Below are 20,346 nucleotides of genomic sequence, written 5' to 3' on the forward strand. Positions count from 1 at the left end.
GAGGCCAATGATTGAATCCACATCCTCATGGATACTAATCGAATTCATTTCTGCTGTGCCACAATGAGAACTCCTCAGTGGAATTCTTATCATAATAAGGAAGACACAGGAGTTCCCATTGTGGCACAGTGGTTAACGAATCTGACTAGGAACCATGAGGTTGTGGGTTTGATCCCTGGCCTTGCTCAGTGGGTTAAGGATCCAGCATTGCCGTGAGCTGTGATGTAGGTTGCAGAGGTGGCTCGGATCCCGAGTTGCTGTGGCCCTGGTGTAGGCCGGCAGCTGCGGCTCTGATTGGACCCCTAGTCTGGGAAACTCCATATGCCTTGGAAGTGGCCTTATAAAAGGCAAAAAGACAAAAGAAAAAAAATTTGAAAAAAATAAGGAAGACACAGGGGCAGAAAGAGACAGGGGGAAAGCCACTTTAAGTACTCATAAATCATATCCTCAATTTTAAAGCGTTATGTTTAAGGCTAAAGGAAAATTTTATTTTTACGCTTAATTCTTTCTAGAAAATATTGATGGAGTAAATGTGGAGTACTTCTTGATTGTGTACGTCTCTGTGGCTCTTAAAGCAGAAGTATTATAAACCTCTGCATTTAAAAATTATCCACTATATACATTTAATGTTTTAAAACCACTTTTGTCTTGAATAAAAGTGGATGGTTAACCTATGTTGAATAATTACAAATCTGCTATGTGTTTATGCATGGGACATAACTATTTTATAACAATCTCTAATTTTAAAAAATTGTTTTTCAAGGCTTTAGCTGAGATTGGTTGTGTCTGAAACATGGGGAAGAAGAGGGCTGAGGTAGGTCGTTTAGAATGAAAAGATCTAGAGTTAAGTTGTATGTTTATCATGTTAAGCTTTCTTATCTCTCCTCCCTTAAGCCCTCCCATTTTTTCCTTCAATGCCTTTCCTGAATTCCACTGATGTCTAGTGTCCTTCTGCTTTCCTCTGGTTGCTTTGGGCCCCAAGTTTGGCAAGTGAAATCATGACTGATGCTTCTGACTTTCCTTTCCTTAAAATTCTCTACCTCCCCCCGTCCTATTCTGTCAGGGTCAGACTTGTATTGGACCATCATGGATGGTCACAGCTTATTGATGAGATCTGAATCCCTCCTGGCTTGTTAGCTAGCAAGGTGATTAGGACTTGTGGGGAAAATAAACCGTGGACATAACAGGGCCTAGAACAAATCTTACCCTAGGCATTCATTTCATACCAATAAACAATGATCAAATATCTATTACGCTACAGGCACTGTGCTAGGCACCGAAGTACAAAAGTGAATAATAATAGGTGGTCTCCAAGTACTGAAATGTTCCTGGAGAATTAGTGGGAAGGTAATCCTGGACTGGCATCAGAAATCAACATGATTATTACTTTTCTGTGTAACATGTTGTTCACATCTTTAGAATATGAAAACATGTAAAAGCAATGATCTATTACAGGGGTTCTCAACCCTGCCTGGGTGCTCATGTGAGTCATCTGGGGGAGCTTTCAACAGTGGTTCTCAAGAGATATCGTGCATCTGAATCTCTGGAATGACTTGTTCAATCAGCTAGGCCCTGGCCCCAGAATTCTCTGGTAATGCCCACTTCCGCTGGCTCCCCCAGGTACACTTTGAGACACACAGTTTTAAAATATAAAGATTTCTAGGTTCCATCGTGGACTGATTCCATGGATCCAGGGGATGGGAACCTGGCACTGATCATTTAATACCCCTCCCCCATCCCCCATGGTAATGTGTATCCAAGGCTGAGAACCACTGTTCCACTCGATAGACTACCCATTGGATGGGCTGGTTTCCTGGTACCATTTGAGACTCCATGAATCTACACATTTCCTGGTCAATTATAATAATTATTTGGAATGTAAAGAAATTAGTGAATGACTTAATAAATAATTGGCTGAAAAAAACCCATGCTTTCTATTCTTTGGAACTAATCTGGCTGCCCCCACCCCATTTTTCGAAAGGCCTTTCCAACTCTTCCTGGGTATTTTCCAATAGCACCACGGTAGAAACATTATGTGCAAAGCTCCCAGAGATCTTCGTGGGAAAGACCTTAAAGAAATGGATCCATTTGAACCCCATCTTAGCCTTCCTTGGGTCCCCTCGAGCTCCTCTAGCACTTGGAGTTTCCAACAAGTGAGCTGGGCATGCTCAGTGGGCAGGGTCGGATTTGGGGTACAACGGGGAAGCCTGCTACTCTGCTGCCTGGGCTCTCCCCTCCCCCCACCTGTACAAGGCTGGGCCTGAGGAGCCTAAGCTCAGCATCCCGTCCCCTAAAGCTTGGGTTTGATCTTCCCTGCGGGTCTCCCCGCTGACGCTGCCGGGTGGGGGGTGGGGGGCGGAGGCGCAGTGTCAGCAGGCCAGGAGCACCTCCAGAGAGCAGGGACGGGGGGACGGCGGGGGGGGGGGGGAGCCCTGGCGAAGGCTTTGGCTCTGACAGTGGGGGCCCAGGGGTCCGTCGGCCTCTCCCAGACGCGTTTCTAGGCCAAGAAAAGGCTTTCTGCCGAATAGGGGAGGCCAGATTCGGGGGCAGGTGACGAGAAATCAGGTAAGCCAGCCCCGCCGGCCTTCGGGCAAGCGAGTGACTCCTCTCTCCCCGGCAGGTGTGAGGGATACCCTCAAGGCGGGGCGGGGGTAGGGGAGGGAGCCGAGAAAATCGAACACCTCCACAGTCTTTCTCCGGCCTAGCTCAGCCGGGACTTCCCAGCCCGCAAGCCGGCTGGCAAGGCGGGGTGGTGGGTCTGGAGTGCGGCCCGGCCAGGGCCCAGGGCAGGAACTACAGCCTGGAGCGAGGACCACGCATCTGCCACGCCGCGGCCCCACCCGGCGGGCCCCATGGCCCGGTGGCCAGGTCTCGTCACGTTCATTGGGCGGCGGAGACCTCGCTCGCTTGCCTCCCGCTGGTTCACAGCGCTTCTCTCCCCACCCCCATCACCCCCCCCCCCCCGCCTTCCCGGGCGGGGTCCCCCGCCTCCACTTCCGCGTTTCCCCGCTGGGCCGGAGGAGCCAGGGCCCGCGGTATCCGCCTGGATGAGGCAGCCGCGCCGCCAGGCTCGGCCCTCGGGGAGGGGAGCAGGAGGAGGAGCGGGAGGAGCAAGTTGCCCGGGAGGCGGGGCGCGGCGGCGCTGGGCGCGTCGGGTTACACTTGCCCTGCCCTCCCCAGGGTGACATCCGCGCGCTCTTCGCCGCCGGTACCAGGGCCGAGGCTCTGATTCAGGGGGGAGGCAGACTCCGCCCCGGCCGGAGGAACCCAGTGCTCCTGCTCTTTCCCCTCGCGCGAGAGGACCAATCTCAGGTGTGTGCCTCCTAGGAGACCCCCCTGCCCCCGCCCCCTGGGTTGTAGCGGGGAATGGTCTCTCAATCACCTCCTGGAGTCCGGTGTTGGGGTGGGTGGTGGCGGAATCTGGGGCAAGATTTAGAACTTCACCTACAAACGTGGGTCAGTCTTAGATGGTTTAGGTGTTTACGTTTTGGAGGGCAGTGGGGTGTAATGCATTTTCCTCCTTAGTAAAGCAGCAGGACTTTTGGGCGAGGGTTGGTATCTAATTGAAAGTTTGCTGCAAACTTTCTGCTTGTGGATGTCGCCTGTCTTCTAAAAAAGGATTGTTGCTCCTTTCTGAAGCAAGAGAGGGAAAGATTCTAGAAGGGGACAGAGGCTTTTTGGAGATTTCACTTGCTGGAGTGCAGTTCCAGGAGGAAATGAAAGATGTACACTGATGGATTTAAAACAGCCCCAGCTCTGCCCGTAGTAACTTCTACGAGCAAAAAATAGATTTGCAGACTACTTTGGCTGTGAATGATCTTAGCCTTTGGTCCCCAGACAGCTATCCACCTTAAACTGAGGAGCATTTATTCCCTCCCCACCCCCCAAATGCCTTCCTAAGAAGTTCCAAAGAAATTTACAAATGCAAATTCTGAGTAGTCTTAGTGACAGGGGCCCACCCAAATTACAACACTTTATTGTGGGGGGTGGGGCAGGCTATGGAAATAGCCAACAGCTAATTTAGTTAGTTTTTATACTTGTATAAAATAGGTGGGAGAAAGAAGGGTAAGTTCCACTGAGTCTTCATTGCTTAAAACAAAACGTAATTTTGCATATGATCCCCAGTTTAATAGAAGTGAGGTTTCCTTTTGGAGTGTGGAGAGTAATGGGAAATGCCGAAATGGGGCCAGGCACTTCCTGGTAGCTACTGATCACTCTAGTCTCAGTTTTTGCTGACTGAATGCTGGATTCCATTGCTCAATGGATATCAAGTGTAGACTGGGAAACCTCATGATGAGAATGTTGAAACCCTCCTGTGTTTCTCCTAGGGGGATTATGTCAAGTTACAACACTTCTTTGATTTTTCCAAATCAACTCTTCAAATAATGCAGCAATCCTTAGTAATAATGGATAAAGATGGAATTGGTGGTTTGAGAACCAACATTGTTGGAGCTGTCCAGCCTGATATGTTACATAGTCTTTTTAGCCACACTATAGTCACATAGACATTCTGAGCAGCGCTAAAAGATGCAATGGCGGCATTCCCATTGTGGAGTAGCGGAAACGAATCAGACTAGGAACCATGAGGTTGCAGGTTCGATCGCTGGCCTAGCTAGCTCAGTGGGTTAAGGATCTGACATTGCTGTGAGCTGTGGAGTAGGTCACAGACGCAGCTTGGATCCTGCGTTGCTGTGGTGTAGGCCAGAAGCTGCCCCTCAGATTCCACCCCCAAGCCTGGGAACCTTTATTTGCCATGAGGGCAGCCCTAGAAAGCAAAAAAAAAAAAAAAAAAAGATGCAATGACTTATTAGCTCAGTAATTGACAAGAGGGTTGCAGTGTTTCCAGTTGTCAGTGCCTCCCCCCCCCGCGCCCCACCCTTGTTTTGTAACTATTTAATCTCATAGATATTTAGAAGTATTTGTCTATCATTGTACATAAGCCATATTGGTAAACTACTATAACTCTGAAATTATCCTGTTTGGGTATTTGGTTTCCGCTTCCATCACTGGAATGTAAGTAATGTGAGAAGGCTTGGTCTGTCTCACACACTTTTCATATTTGTAATGCTTAGAGTAGTGACTAGCTTGAGATAAGGGCTCAATTAATGTTTTCTCAATGAATTACTGAACTGTGGGACAAACTCTAGCTGAGTGTAATCAGGGGAAGAAAACCAAAGACTTTTGGCCTATTCAGCCTCTCAGGGCCTCAATTGTCTCATTGACAAAATGTGGGTAATAATATATGATATGGCACATGTAAAACTCCTAGTGAAGTTCCTGTTAGATAGTAGACGTCAAAATATTAGCTTTCGTCTTTCTCATATATTTTACTTTTTATATTCAAGAAAGGAAGATTTGGGCAAAGAATGCAGTTAGCCAGATAATTTCGCTCTTGCATTTTTTTGGGGGGGGGTTATTCTTGTTTTTTGGGAAGGGGGCATGCCCATGACATGCAGAAGTTCTAGGGCCAGAGATTGAACCTGCACCACAGCAGTGACAATGCTGGATCCTTAACCCACTGCATCATCAGGGAACTCAAGCTTTTGTATGTTGTGAATGAATCATCCAGTTTATTTTGTGTATGTGATGGGGGAAGGGGGGAGGGGGAGGTTAGTGGCAGCTATGGTTATTAGAGAAGGGAAACAATTCCTAAATCATTATCTAACTTCTCCTCTTTATTTTATTTTATTTTTTATTTTTTATTTTTTTATTTTTTTTGTCTTTTTGTTGTTGTTGTTGCTATTTCTTGGGCCACTCCCGCAGCATATGGAGGTTCCCAGGCTAGGGGTTGAATCGGAGCTGTAGCCACCGGCCTACGCCAGAGCCACAGCAACACGGGATCCGAGCCGCGTCTGCAACCTACACCACAGCTCACGGCAACGCCGGATCGTTAACCCACTGAGTAAGGGCAGGGACCGAACCCGCAACCTCATGGTTCCTAGTCGGATTCGTTAACCACTGCGCCACGACGGGAACTCCTTTATTTTATTTTAATGTGGTGAAATTTCTGCTTAGGTTTTCCAAAACTTGATTTTTTTTTCTACTTGTCAATAGCCATACTCACTAGATTGTCCTAAGCACAGAAACAACACTTTATACTTTCATTGTGGTGTAGCAGGCTAAGGATCTAGCATTGTCACTGCGGTGGCCTAGACCACAGCTATGGCATGGGTCTGATCCCCACCCTGGGAGCTTCCACACGCTGCAGGTATGGCCAAAAGGAAAGAAAAAGAAAAGAAAGGAAGCACAACTTTACAAAGAACATTAGAAATCAAATATACATAACACTTGACTGTTTTTTTAATCTTTTTAGGGCTGCACCCACGGCATATGGAATTTCCCTGGGCTAGGGAGAGAATCAGAGTTGTAGCTGCCGGCCTATACCACAGCCATAGCAATGCTGGATCCTTAACTCACTGAGTGGAGCCAGGGGTCAAACCTGCGTCCTCCTCATGGATACTAGCTGGGTTCGTTACCATTGAGCTGCAACTAGGAACTCCCAACACTTGACTTCATAAATGAAATATTCTCTAGGCTTCTGCAGCATTCATTAAATAGTTAACAAGTGCTAGGTAAAGAAAACAGTATGGTTATTCCACTTTTGAGAAGGTGTGAGTTCCTTTAAGAAGGTAAAACATATAGATGTCAAACAATTAGAGACCAACATAAGATCTTAGGTAGTCATATACAGAGTGGTAGAATGTTAGGTGTAAACAGTTGTGCTGATGGAAGGGAGAGGTAAAAATGGGCTCAAGTAGTTGGAGAGACTTGATGTTTCCTGAATATTACAATAGATCATCCTTGTTTCAAGAATGTTTGCTATTTTGTAATTCAGTGTTATTAAAAAGCGAGCACAATCAAATATACTTTCAAAAATGAACTCTATGGAGAAGTGTATTAGAAACCTACAATATAATTCTAAAAATATTTTTCACTTTCTCTGAAGTTTTAAAGCCCAGGATTGGAGTGAAAAGTGATAACTCTTCTTGCCACTTTTTACGTGTTTGGTTTAAAACAGTGTATCAGTCAGCCTGCTTATTACTCTGTCCAGTTATGAGCAATAGGATATTGTTTTCATCTGAAGTTTCAGGGGAAAAATCACTAGTCATTAAGTCTGGGACCCCTACAACTGGTTAATTTTAGGATTGTTATTTTGGAAGATAGGCAAAGACTGAATGGAACTAAACTAAGATGGTATTTTAAAACTGATTTTAGATGCTTGTCAAAATACTTAGAAAATTCCATCAAGGCTCATCACCTTTACAAAGGAAACTTGGAAGTTGTGTTATGAGGAAGAAGAAGTTAATAAAGGGCATTTATATTTCCTTGTTTTAGAATTGTTGACATGATGGGGGAGAGAAATGTAGGAGGCAGAAATGGTCAGATTCAACTCCAAGTGAAAAAGACAAGGGCCCAAATGGCCACAAACCAGGAAATTTCCAACTTTAGACCTCTTCGTATATAACCTGACCAGGGATTGATTTCAGGACCATTTAAAGAAAAGGAAATGAGGAGCGGATGGTTTGAATATCTGAGGATGTTTAGATAATGATTGTGGTCAGTGTTTGTCCTTAACTAAAATTTTGTGTCCTGAGATGAATGCAGTTGTGGTTTTTGGGTTTTTTTTCCTTGTATTCCAGGATTTTCATCTTTTGTTGACGGGTTTTTGTTGTTGTTGTTATTGTTTTTGCTTTATAGGGCCGCACCTGTGGCATATGGAAGTTCCCAGGCTAGGGGTTGAATCGGAGCTGCAGCTGCTGGCCTACACCACAGCCACGGCAACACTAGATCCAAGCTAAGTCTGCAACCTACACCACAGCTCATGGCAACACCAGATCCTTAACCCACTGAGCAAGGCCAGGGATCAAACCTCATGCATACTAGTCGGATTCATTACTACTGCGCCACAACAGGAACTCTGAGAATCTGTTTTCTGAAAATGAGATTTCTAGAAGGTGCTGCTATTAAATGAGATGGCCTTGAAGTACTTGGTGACAGATGCTTAGAAAGCTTTCCTACTTACCTCATATGCACCAGTGACCACTAAAGCTGGTTGGTTATATACAGTAGTAATAAAAGTTGATGTTCTGAGTTCCCATCGTGGCTCAGTGGTTAATGAATCTGACTAGGAACCATGAGGTTGTGGGTTCAATCCCTGGCCTTGCTCAGTGGGTTAAGGATCCAGCATTGCCGTGAGCTGTGGTGTAGGCTGCAGACTCGGCTCGGATCCCACGTTGCTGTGGTTCTGGTGCAGGCCAGCGGCTACAGCTCTGATTAGACCCCTAGCCTGGGAACCTCCATATGCCGAGGGAGCAGCCCTAGAAAAGGCAGAAAGACAAAAAAAAAAAAAAAAAAAAAAAAGTTGAAGTTCAAGATAAACATTTTAGGAAATTTTTCCTTAGGATTTTATGGGTCTCAATAAAAGACAACAAACTTCTGAATACATTTGAAAAGTGACAAAAGTAATTCACCAAAGTCTCTTTCCTTTTATTTAAACTGAAGAAAGAAAGGATGTTTTGTTTCCCTGTGGTAATATCAAAACTGCTTTGATCTTATCACTCTTTGTTCCACCCTTCCGTGGGTCACTCTGCCCCTGTTGCACCAAATTCTAAATACCTGTCTTTGAATTCATGGACCTTCCAGTCTTGCCCCTTATTAAGATTCTGCCTTTCTCTTCCCTGTGATCCAGTCCAACTGGACTACAGTGGAATTCCTAGATCTCTTTTATTCCTAGTTTTATTCATAACTATCTCAAAGGTGTCTAGATCCTAAGACAAAACCTTGGGGACCTTTATGTAGGAGCTTTGGGGTAACTGTTTATTTGTGCACATCCCTGAAGTTACATTAGAGCCACCTAAGTGTGGTTTTGGTCAGTCTCTGTACCTGTCAGTTTCTTCCTCTGAAAAACGGGGTAAAATGGCAGGACCAAATGAATTTAAAGCCGTAAAAGCATGCAGTGTCTTATTGTTCTTGTCTTGCCTAAGAGGAAGCCAGTCTTGGCCAGTGAGTTCTGTTCCCCGCTGGACCTGGTCTAACTTTTCCTCTTCCTTACCTGAGTTTGGGGTGTCCTTCATCTCAGCCTGTCCAGGTTTAGCATTCATATTGGGAGGATGCAGCATTTTCTGCATCTGCCTCCTGGCTTGTGTTTATAGGATCTGTGATAACAGGTATATTTTCACTTCTCTCTTCTATTGTATTTGCTAGTATTAACTCCTTTTCCCCATCCCAACCCACTGGGATATATATCTAAAAAATATAGATTCATAGAATCTTAACATAGGAAGAGGGTCAAAGATCTAACACAGTCTTGCCTTTTTACAATCAGTAATAAATAGCATAATTTAGAACAAGAGCCATTTACTAGGCTCTGTGCTAAGCACTTTGCACACATCATTCCATATAACAGTGATCTCATATCAGTGAGAAAGCAGAGTTCCAGAGAACTTATATAACTCACTCAAAGCCAAAGTTAAGTTCTGGTATGACAGAAACTCCTTAAAACTATGAAGAAATAATAGACTCAAGAGATAATCCCACCTATATTTTTATAATCCATTTCCTGCTTTTTTTGCTAAAAAAAAAAAAAAGTAGTGATAAAATGAATTCCCTTGCTCAACTTACTGAACTTCGTCTTTTGACACTTCCATTTCCCAATACTGTGGTTCAACAGTTTCCACAAGTGATACTGAACCTTTTCAGACATTGAGTGCCTAGCACAGTATGCCTTCCTGAAACAATATTCCTTTTGATTTGACTCTAGGAACCTGTGACATTGTTATAATCCTCTCTGGTCTTAATGCATGTGCAAACACCTTGCAACTAGGTATCAGTCTGCCTTTTCCACTCCTACACCTGGGTTTGTGAATGCTGTTGGAAAAGTGAACAAATGTTCTTCATCTTTAGCCACAAGTCCGTTCTTTTACCTGTTTCTAGACAGCACCTATTCCTATTTGTTGCCAAATTTTTTCCAAACTTTCAAGCATTTTCTTTGAGCCTTCTACTCCACTGTGCTTTTTTTTTTTTTTTGTCAAAAGATAATTGTTAGTGGTTAGAGCAGTCTGAACTGTTATAACAGATCTGAAAATAGACAAAAGCACAAACACAACAGATGTTTACTTCTTGATCATGTCATAGTCTTGGTGGTGGATGGCTTTCTTCCAGTTGATGATTCAGGCACCCTGAAACCTTTCATTTTGTGACTCTGCCATCCCTTAGGGCTTTCTTTTCAACTGTCTCCGGCATCTCTGAGAGAAAAGAAACACATCCACTTTCTAAATGCTTAGTCTTGAAATGAATGTAACTGTTCCACTCACATAACAGTGACCAGAAATCAGGTGCACAGTCACACTTATCAACAAGGGAGATTGGCGAATGTTGTTTAGCTGGGAGCAGAAGAGATTATGGGTTTTGGGTGAAGAGTTAACTGTCCCCTTCACAGTGTCCTTGCTTCCTGTCATACTGAGAAAACAGTGGTCTCAGGCCAACTCTTAATATTTTTTTCTCCTTTCCACATCTTTCTTGTATCTGAATCCATCAACTCTATCAACTACAACTTAGAGGTAGAGTTTTCCAGAGATGATGCTTTCCCCAATACTCTGGAGCCCTCACCCCTTCAGCTAGCTTACTCTATGAAATTTCTCCATGTTCACCTGCATTTGAAATATTTATCAGAGTAGTGAAGATTCTCCCATCACAATAACAATAAGACTAAAACCCTAAACTATTCCTCTTCTCTGCACTCCCTCTGGCTACTTGCTCACTTTCTTTTCTTTCAAGCTGTACTTCTGAAAGTATATTTAAAATACTATTTTTCTTCTACCTACCTTCCATTCACCCCTCAACTGTTGGAAATTTTACTTCTACTTTAGGTGTTCTGTGTTTTTTGTTGTTGTCTTTTTAGGGCTGCATCCATAGCACATGGAGGTTCCCATCTAGGGGTCAAATCGGAGCTGTAGCTGCTGGCCACAGCCACAGCCACAGCAACGCCAGATCTGAGCCGAACCTGTGAACTACACCACAGCTCACAGCAATACCAGATCCTTAACTCACTGAGTGAGGCAGGGATTGAACCTGTGTCCTCATGGACACTAGTCAGATTCATTTCTACTGAGCCATGGTGGGAACTCCCAGCATTTAAATTTCATTTTAAGGTTATATAAGCCATTGGAAGATTATGTGCTGCTAAATGAAATGATGTGGTTTTGCTGTAAAACAGTGTTTCTCAACTTTTTTTAAAAAAACTATGTCTTTCTAAGAAGAAAAATTGCTACGGTTAATCAATTAAAAATTTAAATTAATTTTTCCCTAGCCAGAGAGTATTCCTTAAATATTAAAATAATAAGATTTTGTTGGTAGAGTTGATTTTTGGAGGACCACAATTCATTGTAATATGTAAGATTTTTCACTGACCCCCACCAAGAACCAACTTTGTCCCTTTGTGGGTGTTACTGTTCCCATGGAGAATGTCTGCTGTCAAAGACTGCTCTGGCTCTACAAAGTAGACTGGATTATGGTAGGCAGGGCAAGCAAGGTTGGAGCAAGACTGCAGGTAAGAGTCTGTTTTCTTCTTTGCCCAACTAAGGAATTGTAGTTGTATGAACAGGTGTGTATTATTATTATTATTTTTTTGGCCATGCCCATTGCATGCTGGGAAGATAGCATTAATAGGCTTCAGCCTTCAAAATTCAGATTAAATTTTGCTTTCTCCATGTGTCTGGATTTTGCCTAGTGAAAGGAGCATTCAGAAAAGAAAAGGATAAATTTAGGAGTTTCCATCGTGGCTTGGTGGTTAATGAACCCAACTAGAAACCATGAGAACGCAGGTTTGATCACTGGCCTAACTCAGTGGGTTAAGGATACGGCATTGCCATGAGCTGTGGTGTAGGTTGAAGATGAGGCTCCCATTCCATGTTGCTGTGGCTGTGGCTAAGTCCTGTGGCTACAGCTCCAACTCAAACCCTAGCCTGGGAATCTCCATATGCTGGGGGTTCGGCCCTAAAAAGACAAAAAAAAAAAAAAAAAAAAAAAAAAAAAGGATAGAGGGCTTCAATGGAGGGGGCAGGGCTGACAAGGTGAGAGCAAGAAGGAGCAGATTGGGCTCCTGGTGAAGATTGGGGTAAAGAGGATTGTGGAGCATAATGGGATTAGTCTGGGGGAGGTCTTGAGGGAAGCTGGACTCTGACCTCTGGCAGCTCCTGTTGATGTAATTGGTGGCCAAGGGTGAGCAAAAGCCTCCTCAGAGTTATCTGCAGCCCTAGGGCATCTCTTGATGGTGTGGTGGCCAAGGGTGAGCAAAAACCTCCTCAGAGTTATCTGCAGCCCTAGGGCATCTCTTGATGGTGTGGTGACCATGTGGAGTATAAAGGCCTCCTTGGGGACTGCCCTTAAGTGGACAGGAGCACCAGGTGGTCTGAGGGCCTCTTTTCAGCCAAGATGGTGCCACAACCCCTGGGGAAGGTACTTTCTCCTATTTGGCAGAAGCGAAGGAATGCTGCTTCTGGGAACAGTCACCTTAGCAAGTGTATTTAGGCTCTGTGCTCACTCTCCACTCCATTTTCACTGCCATTGCTTAGTATAGACCCTTAGGAGTTTGTGTTTGGTTGTTTATAACTAGTCTCCTGATTTCCCTTCTCTCAGATGCATATATTTTTAGTTTATCTCTCAACACTGCTTTAGGAAATGGGGAATGGGAGAATGGTCTTATAAATTCAAGTGTGCTTCCATCACTCCTACTAGGAATGTTGTAAGGATTAATGTAACATATGTCAACTGACTTATAACACAGTATGTAGCCAACAAATATGTTTAAAAGCCTTCCTTGGCAATCCATTGCTTACTGGACAAAGGCCAAAGCCCTTAGAATGGCACTTAAGATCTCCAGAGAGTTATTCTGGCTTGCCCGTTCAGTCTCCTCATCTCCTCACTTAGGACTACTGTGTTCCATCCTGTTCTCTCAACATACGTATCACACCCCTTTGTTCTTGAAAATGCAATATTCATTCTTACCATCATGTCTTTGCTCATGTTCACCTCCATCTTTTGAACCTTCAGCGTTTGAGTCAATTATTACTTTCTCCATAAATCTGCCCTCATGATGTTTCCTACTTTCCCTTAACCCCATGTCCCCAGTTTATTTATAACTAGTCTCCTGATTTCCCTTAGCTTTTGCTTTTTTTTTTTTTGCTTTTTAGGGCCGCACCTGCAGCATATGGAGGTTTCCACGCTAGAGATTCAATCAGAGCTGCAGCTGCCTGCCTACACCACAGCCACAGCAACTCGGGATCTGAGCCCCTTCAGTGACCTACACCATAGCTTATGGCAACAGATCCTTAACCCACTGAGTGAGGCCAGGGATCAAACACACAACCTCATGGTTCCTAGTCATATTTGTTTCTGCTGCACCATGACAGGAACTCCCAAAGTCAGAAACTTCATTCATCTTTGTTTACTCATGGTCTAACACCAGTAGGTGCTAAATGAATTTATTGAATTAAGTTAAAATTTAATACATATTAAATTTATGTATTGCCTTCTTGTTATGACATCTAAATTATATTTTGTGTTCCTTCTTTTTCTTTAACAATGAAGGCAAATTTTCTAATGACGTAGAGGATAAATGCAGGAGAAAATTGGTGACCATATAGTTAATTAAAATGGGAGGCAGACATAATCCTGTGTTTTCTTTTACTGAATGACTTTTATTTGTTATCCAGTGATTTAGTCCACCATTGTCATTGTTTTATGTTGGATTGTAATCATTTTTCAGTTATACAGATAAGAAATGCAAACACCAAAGAAATGGGGATTTCAGGTATTGTTTAAGTATGATTGTCTGGGCGGTTTGTAGTGCCTGCTTATGATTTCAGGATTGGTGTGTGGAATGTTTTAGAACTTTGGTAAAATTGTCCAGTCCCTTTTATGTCTTTTCAGACCTTGCTTTCCTTGAACATAAATGTAAGAATTGATTAGCTATATGTAACAGAGAATTTAGATTATGTAACTCAAATGTCAGCAATAAGAATCTAGTTGAAGATTGGGAAGAGCAAATATGAGATGAGGTGGCAGCAGTAAGTCAGTCCTTCTTAGAGATTGATACAGAATAGGGCAAGGATGAATTGAGGGGGTGGTGGAGGAGTCTGTGGGGTGTGGAGTGGATGGTCTGGACCTGGTTTGGGCAGTACAATAGACTCTTGGACAGGAGTTGGCAAGCACTGAATAAATGGCCAGACAAGAACCTTTTGGCACCTAAGATGCCTCTTGTTTGCAAGTTCTTGCTGCCTGGTTGGCTCACCCAAGTCTTGGTGTGTATGTGTGTGTGTGTCTTTTTAAATTATTTTTTCCCATTATAGTTGGTTTACAGTGTTCTGTCAATTTTCTACTGTACAGCAAAGTGACCCAGTCACATACACATATATACATTCTTTTTTCTCACACTATCGTGCTCCATCATAAGTGACTAGATATGGTTCCCAGTGCTATACAGCAGGATTGGTATGTGTTTTTACCTCTGGAGATAAGGGAGGGCGTCTGCCTAGAAGGAACACATTTTCTAGAAATTTCTTGATTTCTGTAAACCAATATTGACTCATGGAGTTGGCTGTTTTGGCAGCATTTGGGGTTTGTATTTAGTTTTAGTTTTTTTTTTTTTTTCCTCCCACAATAGATGGTATTCAGGGTTTGTGATAGAGCTGGAGAGCAACTCCTCACCCTATCTGAACTAAAAATAAGTGCCGGGAAGTATTCTGAATATAGGACAAAAAATCCACTCTTAGGGGGTCAAAGTTGTCCCAGTGGCTTGGGTTAACTCAGGACACAAACCTTAGATCAAGCCTCTTACAGGGAATGTTTTAAATCCTCCAACTAAGAGCACTCCTTGAGATAGACAGATGTATAAACATTGGACTCCACGTGATCAGAGTCTGATCTAAAGTGGAATAGAACCTGCTGCTCCCTGTGACCTCTGTGACAGGTAACCGATGGCCTGGAGTTAGATCTGTGTTAGAGCTGGACTTTACAGGGTTTTCATGTTTGATAGAAAGCTCCACAAATAACAACATTCCTTCTGTTGAAGAGAATGGTTATTTTGGGGAGAGATGCTAGAGAAATGCTGGAAGGGGCCTGCCTACTGTTTTGTTTTGTTTTGTTTTCCCAGGGAAATGACAGGATTCATTTCCCAATGTGTGAGTGTGAGTCTTAAGTGCCCTTGCTTGGTCAGAGCCAAGTGCTGCAGGGGCTAAAAGCGGGGCTCCAGCTGCTCTTGTTCTCTCTAACCACAGTCTTTATGGCCCTGTTCAGCAGATGTAGAGTTCCAGCAAATGTGGGAGCCCATTGTAGGTTGTTTATTAGCAATGGGAGTTGTTGATAACATATATAGTTTCATACCTTTTTTACTATATCTCAAATTCTCCATGTAAATTGTGAAATAGATGAGATTTTATGCGTAAGAAGACTAAATTTCAGAGTCAGTCACACAGCTAGTAAGTGACTAAGTTGGAATTCAGTCCAGCGTTGTGGTCTCTGATGACTTCTCCACGGGCTGCCTCCTGCAGAGAATGTTCTATTAACTGGTCAGTGGTATCATTTGAATATGCCAAGGACAGCACCGTATGACTAGAAGAATCCCAGCTGTGCCCACGGTAGTAACTGTGTTTCTGCCTGTGAGCACTGAGTTATCACAGATGCGGACAGAGTGAGAATGTTGGCCTCTGTCTAGGATGGTCTATCCTTTCTCTGTGTACCTATAGGTGGGCTTCCTTCAGGGATGGCACAGTCAAGGGGCCCCTGGGTATGTTGTTGGCTGAAGAGATTCTATACTTACGGAGTTGAACCCTGGTGAACACTAAATTCCAGTAAGTTCAATCAGCTTTGCAATTACTTCTGATGTGGTGTTAAACTTTAAGTCCCTGAAATGATGTAATATGGAATAACTAAAAATTCGAGGCTAGTTTAGGTGTAGTTTAACTCAGGCTTAAATAGTTATTTTATCAGATGTTGGAGGCTGATTCATTCCAGTTAGGGTAGAGACTGTTCTTCAGAATCAGGTAGATATTTCTGTGACATTTTCTAGTTCGTGCTCCAAGATGCCTAATAAATTCTAAAGGCAAGCTATCTTTTCCCTTTCTCTGTGTGGGTCTTTTACTCTAGTTCATTAAAGATGAGAAAAGTTTTGTAACAGAAAATCATTCAAGTAGTGGTCAGATGATATGGGATTTAGTCAAATGTCAGCTATCTATCTGAATGGTGCTCTTTAGTGCTCTTTTTTTTTTTTTTTTTTTTCATGTCTTTCACATATAGACACACATAGATTGTTTTTTTTTTTTACAAGAAGAATACATGCCCACTTGAGAAATTTAAAAAATGATTCACACAGGATGAAAATAAATGACTTTCAACCCTACCATTCACAGATAAGTTTTTTGTTGTTGTTGTTTTCGGTCTTTTTAGAGCAGCACCCGAGGCATAAGAAGGTTCCCAGGCTAGGGATCGAATTGGAGCTGCCACAGCAACCCAGGATCTGAGCCATGTCTGCAACTCACACTACATCTCACAGCAACGCTGGATCCTCAACCCACTGAGCGAGGCCAGGAATCAAGCCTGTGCCCTCATGGATACCAGTCAGATTCGTTTCCGCTGAGCCACCCTAGAACTCCCATAGATGAAATTTTAAAGATTCTCGATTATGTCCTTCCAGCCTTAGTGTGTGTGTGTGTGTGTGTGTGTGTGTGTGTGTGTATATTCACATGTTCCTTTTATTTTTATTATTTTTTTTTCTTTTTATGGACCCATCTACCACATATGGAAGTTCCTGAGCTAGGGCTCACATTGGAGCTGCAGCTGCCAGCCTACACCACAGCCACAGCAATGCCAGATATACATATATCCTTTTTTTTTTTTTTTTTTTTTGTCTTTTTGCCTTTTCTAGGGCTGCTCCCCCAGCATATGGAGGTTCCCAGGCTAAGGATCTAATCGGAGCTATAGCTGCTCTGGCCTACGCCAGAGCTACAGCAACGTGGGATCTGGGCCGCGTCTGCGACCTACACTACAGCTCATGGCAACGCCGGATCGTTAACCCACTGAGCAAGGGCAGGGACCGAACCCGCAACCTCATGGTTCCTAGTCGGATTCGTTAACCACTGCGCCACGACGGGAACTCCCAGATATACATATATTCTTTAAAACAGAAACAGACACAGATATTACTTTATCTGCTTTTGCTCTCTTCATAGTTAATTTTCTATTGCCTGTTACCCCATCTCCACCCAGAGTGTAATTAATCCGAGAAGAATTAAATCCCAAGTAATCAAGGAATCTATAAAGAAATCTAGAATGTGTAACTTACTTAAGGCTGTCCACTTATTTCTAGACCTTTATAATTATTACCAGCATAAAAATGTTGCTTTTTCAGAGTTCCTATCATGGCTCAGCAGTAATGAACCCACCTGTATCCATGAGGATACGGGTTCAATCCCAGCCCTTGCTCCTTGTTTAAGGATCTGGTGTAGGTCCAGGCATGCCTCGGATCCAGGATTGCTGTGGCCGTAGTGACCCCTAGTCTGGGAACTTCTCTATGCTGTGGCTATGGCCTTAAAAAGACAAAAAAAAAAAAGTTGCCTTTTCAAGTCAGAGTGGGGTAAGAGTATGGCAGTCATTTGGGCCTGGTGGGTGCCCTACCTTTATTGTCCAGTTTGGGTGGGCAAAATGCAAGAGGCTCTGGAGACAAAAGACCAGGGTTATGGGATCTAGCAGTGCCTTGAAAAAGGAAGTGCAGATGATCTCATTCTTTTGTGTGCAGAATCTAAGGTCAGGTGGTTTTGTGGAGGCTGAGGTTGTCACAGCATGGGCGTCTGGCTCCAGGTGCTGACTGCCTAATCTGTGATCGCTGCTGAGCACTTGCCTGCCTCAGGACATAGTCTGAAAAACAAACTATGCTGCTGGAGGCTGCTGAATTAATGACTGAGGGGGTAGGCACAAGCGCACTGGGTAAGGTCACCCCGGAAGGTCACCGTGTTGATACTGGAACCTGGCATTTTGACAAGAACCCTATTAGAAATGTCATTTTGTAAGTCGTCGTGTAAGTCCTTATGGTCCTGTGGTAAGATCACAGACTCAAACCATGAGCTAAATTTTTGGGATTAACTTTGGGTTTTGCTTAACATTATCTCAAAATTTATGGTTGAGAAGAGGCTGTTGAGTATAAATTGCTAATGTGCTCTCATGATTTCCATTAGCTATGTGCTTTGACTGACAACAGTGCAAACCTAGCCCACTGGGGTCTGGTGAATTACATATGCTCTGCCAGAGTGTTTCTTGAGCTGGAATTGAAATGCACGGCCCTTTAGTTTTCAGTGTGATGCCAACACTCAGGCAATTGACTTTTGCTCTTCAGTCTTCAGCAGGGGGAAAATTATGAAATAAAATAGGCAGAGGCCAGGCATCCTCAAGATTCAAACCCATAAATATAAATAAATGTAATTAATCATATGCAGTCTCTTGTCTATTACATTTCTACTCAGTGTGTAAGTTCCACACAGCTCTTTAGCGCCCTGCCTTGTGGTTGGTGGGGATTGTTCTAAGTGCTTCTGCTTGTTGAGATATGACCTAGTGCTCCTTTCCAATACGGCTCCAAAATCAGTTCAAGACATAGTGAATTGTGGGGGAAGAAGTCACCTGCCACATACCCCAGCCCAAGGGGGAGTAGAAACATAAAAAAGACTTCTGCTGTTGGCATTCGAGAGGCTCTCTCAGATGGCACTCTGTCTTCCTTACCAGCTTGTCAGATTGAATGGGGGGGGGGGGAACAGTCTTTCAAGTGTATAAGTTCAATAGATATTTATATTCAAGATTATCCCTCAAGTGTTTGTTTTCTTTTTTTTTTTTTTTTGCTATTTCTTGGGCCGCTCCCACGGCATATGGAGGTTCCCAGGCTGGGGGTCTAATCGGAGCTGTAGCCACCTGCCTACGCCAGAGCCACTGCAACGTGGGATCCAAGCCGAGTCTGCAACCTACACCACAGCTCACGGCAACGCCGGATCGTTAACCCGCCGAGCAAGGGCAGGGACCGAACCCACAACCTCATGGTTCCTAGTCGGATTCGCTAACCACTGCGCCACGACGGGAACTCCAAGTGTTTGTTTTCTTGTTGTAGAATCCTGTTTGTGATTGTGGTTTACATTTTTGACAGTTTTCTCATGTGATTTGTTAACTCTTCCTTTCTCTCTCCCCATTACATCCTTTTCTCATACATTTTTCTACTTATTATGAACATGGCCAATGGTGTCCTTAAGAAAAAACAACTACTTTTACTCTTATTACCCTAAAAGACATCCTTTACACTGTATGTAGCTAGGGTTAGTCTTCTCCCTCCCTCTCTATAAATTCCGTCATATCATTGCACTAAGACCTTTCATTGATTTTCTATCTCTGTCTTGTCAGAATAAACACTTTGCTAGGAGGAGGGCATATATGACTTGGCGCCTATCTGGCTCACTAACCTAATCTGGAACCCACTGCCTGAATCATTTCCTGGGCTGCCACTACCATGGCCTTTCAGTGTCCAATAGAGGCCAAACTTACACGTGTTATGTATCTTTGCATGCCTGTCCCCTCTGTGTGGAAGGCCCTTCTCTTAGACCCTTGTGTGGCTGGCCCTTCCTCCTCAGTTACATCTCTGCCAAACAACCTCCGTGAACATTCTATCTAAAGTAGATCCCTCCTACCCGAGTCACTCTCCAACATAATTATTTTATTTATGGCACTTGTCAGTTTTGAAATACTCAATTTTAAAATTTGTTTACATGTTTATTTTTTGTTTCCCCCAATTCATGAGAGCAGAAAAATTGCTGGTGCCCAGAGCACTGCTGAGGACATAGGAGGCATTCAGTCAATTCCACTTGAATGCATGTTGTCTGAACAAATGTCCCTCCTTTCATCTTCCTTACTGGGGAAGGTCCTTCAGTGATACTTTTCCAAGTATTTGTTGAACTCTTGCTTGGTTGTTTTCCTAGAGTGTACAATTTTTATTTTTATCTTTATTTTTGCTTTTTTTAGGGCCTCACCCACGGCATATAGGGTTCTCAGCCTAGGGGTCTAAAGGGAGCTTCGGCTGCTGACCTACACCACAGCCACAGCAACACCAGATCTGAGTCATGTCTGTGACCTATACCACAGCTCAAAGGAACGCCAGATCCTTAACCAACTGAGCGAGGCCAGGGATCGAACCGGCAACCTCATGGTTCTGGATTCATTTCTGCTGCAGCACAACAGGAACTCATAGAGTGTTCAATTTTTATCTTTCACTCACCAACAGTATGTGTGTTTTTCATAAGCCAGTTTTCAGCAAGGAAGTTT

General features: G+C 43.6%; 1 protein-coding gene across 4 annotated transcripts in view; it reads left to right on the forward strand.

Moving 5' to 3' along the window:
• The first annotated feature begins 2,177 nt into the window (after window positions 1–2,177).
• Window positions 2,178–20,346, forward strand: part of GPD2 (glycerol-3-phosphate dehydrogenase 2) — a 136,092-nt gene continuing 117,923 nt past the window's right edge. For 3 of the 4 annotated variants that reach the window (XR_014828997.1, XM_021075778.2, XM_021075777.2), the window contains exon 1: window positions 3,179–3,312. The gene's annotated coding sequence lies outside the window, so the exon portion shown is untranslated. Of the gene's footprint in view, window positions 2,566–3,178; window positions 3,313–20,346 lie in introns of those variants that run through there. The other variant, XM_021075780.2, reaches the window with a different exon arrangement.

This window comes from Sus scrofa, chromosome 15 (assembly GCF_054392235.1).
Source record: "Sus scrofa isolate SSC_HxYL_T2T_F1_AM1 chromosome 15, Sscrofa_HxYL_maternal_Yorkshire_Landrace_v2.0, whole genome shotgun sequence".
NCBI classification, from domain to species: Eukaryota; Metazoa; Chordata; class Mammalia; order Artiodactyla; family Suidae; genus Sus; species Sus scrofa.